The 2,120-nt window shown below is 55.9% G+C and overlaps 1 pseudogene; it reads left to right on the top strand.

The window, feature by feature from the left end:
* The first annotated feature begins 83 nt into the window (after positions 1-83).
* LOC103253269 lies at positions 84-783 on the top strand (annotated as a pseudogene).
* Positions 784-2,120: the final 1,337 nt, after the last annotated feature.

Below are 2,120 nucleotides of genomic sequence, written 5' to 3'. Positions count from 1 at the left end.
CCTCCCCACACCACCTCATCGTCGTGGCTCTGCGCCCTCGCGACCGCGCCCACCCTGGCCGTCCTGCTCACTGTCGCCTGCCTCCCACGGGGGACAAGTGCCTGTCCGACATGCCCTTCGACAGCGGCGGGGGCTACAAGAAGGAGAGCGAGCTGATGAAGTCCCACGTGATGGACCAGGCCATCGACAACGCCATCAACTACCTGGGCACTGACCTGCTGCGCCCACTGTTGCAGACACCCCCGGGCGCCGCTGACAGGGTCCCGGTGCTGGGCCCCATGTACCCGCTGCACAAGCCACCCGCCGAGGGCGCGCTCCAACCATGCGGCACAGGACAGCACCGTGGAGAACCTGCTGCTACTTTCCAAGGCCAAGCCGGTGCCCTGGAGCGGGAGGCATCCCCAAGCAACAACTGCCCGGACTCCACGAGCAACACCAAGGAGCAGCGCGGCGTCGTGGTCTACCTGACTAACCACCTGGGCCCGCACGCGCGCAATGGGCTGGCCCTGCTGGAGGAGCTGCGCGCCTAGGAGCTGCTGCGCGCAGCCTCGGAGGGCGGCCCGGATGCCTTCCACGTGCTCGGCGCCTGTGGCGAGCCCCTGAAGGTGTACAAGTGCGAACACTGCCGGGTGCTCTTCCTGGATTACATCATATACACCATCTACATGGGCTGCCACGGCTCGCGACCCGTTTGAGTGCAACTTGTGTGGCTACCACAGCCAGGACCGCTACGAGTTCTCGTTGCACATCACGCGGGGCGAGCACCGCCTGCACCTGAGCTAGACCCTTGCGCCGGCGCCGACCGCAGCAGTGCTCCTGCCGGGCGCGGGCCTGGACAGACGCCGCTGCGCTATGGGCTCCGGCGGTTGGCTGGTTTTGGATGTGGGTTAGGGGTGGGGCTCGATTTGCTTTTGAAAACAAGGAGACTTTTCTTGCGCCAGGCAGGCCTACATCAGGAGACCCAGAGCTCCGTCTTCCTAGACGTTTCCGTGGACTGCTAGCTGAGATCTCCTCGCTTGTCGCTTCCTAGAATCCCCTTCTCCGGGTATCTCGCGTCCATTGTCAGAGAGAATTGGGTAAAACGGGCCAGGTCTGGACAGGAACGAGCTGGCCCGGCACTGGCTTTGACAGGGTTTGTGCCCCTGCTGTCTTTTGTAAGTTTTCCTAGACTGCTAGCTGCGATCCTCTCACCTGTCTCTTCTTAGAATTCCTTTCTCCAAATCTTTCGCGTCCGTTTTCAGAGAGATGGTATAAAACGGGACAAGCCTGGGAAGGAGAAAGCTGGCCTGGCACTGGCTTTGGCAGGGTTTGTGTACAAGGTGTCTTTTCTAAGACCCCAGAAGCATTGAGCACTGCGGAGGTGTGGCCCTGGAGGTGAGCAGTCAGGACAGGGCGTGGCCACCTGGGAGGTGCCCACAGGAAAGAGCCAGCAGCTTGTGCCCAGTCACACATAGATCTAGAGCTAGAAGGCTTCACTTTTTGAAAGAATGCTAAGTCACATTCTGCATAGGAAAATGAATAGTTGGGAAAAGTCTATTGGGTTGCCCAGGGGGAGGAGGAGGGGCTAGGGAGCCCTCTGGACTCCTGCATTCCTGGGCCTCTGTGAGGCCTAGGGGCCTGAGGCTTGCTGTCAATTGGGCTTAGTCTTCCTGTGGGCATATCTGGAGAACCTTGTCCTTGGCTTTTTCCTCCCCATGCGTTTAATAGCCCCAAAAGTCTGTCACTACATTTTAAGCACCAGTCCCAACATTTAAAACTTAATTCATTTTGAACCCCCAAGATAGCAAAATTCCTCAAAAATCGAAGTCCACACTCATTTCTCTGGTTATCTGTTACTTTGCTGGCTGATTCTACCTGCGTTTCTGAAGAAGTCCAATCCTAGCCCTCACTTTAATTATGTACATGTTTGTAGCTACAGGCCTGGTTTCTTGGCGTTGATAAATTTCTTTCCTCCCCTAACTGTATATTATTCTTGTTTTAAACCCTATAAAAGAATGACTTAGAATGACCATGAATTTTCAACTCAGTGAGATTTGTGAAACCCAGCATCTCTATTGCTAACACACGGGACTCACCTGTTTGAAACTAAACTTTTAACCTGCTGAAACTCTTTACCATAA

The sequence above is a fragment of the Carlito syrichta genome, unplaced genomic scaffold (assembly GCF_000164805.1).
Source record: "Carlito syrichta isolate Samal-C Ts95f unplaced genomic scaffold, Tarsius_syrichta-2.0.1 Scaffold216089, whole genome shotgun sequence".
NCBI classification, from domain to species: domain Eukaryota; kingdom Metazoa; phylum Chordata; class Mammalia; order Primates; family Tarsiidae; genus Carlito; species Carlito syrichta.
Note: the sequence above shows the minus strand (reverse complement) of the source record. Positions and strands in the feature narration are given on the sequence as shown.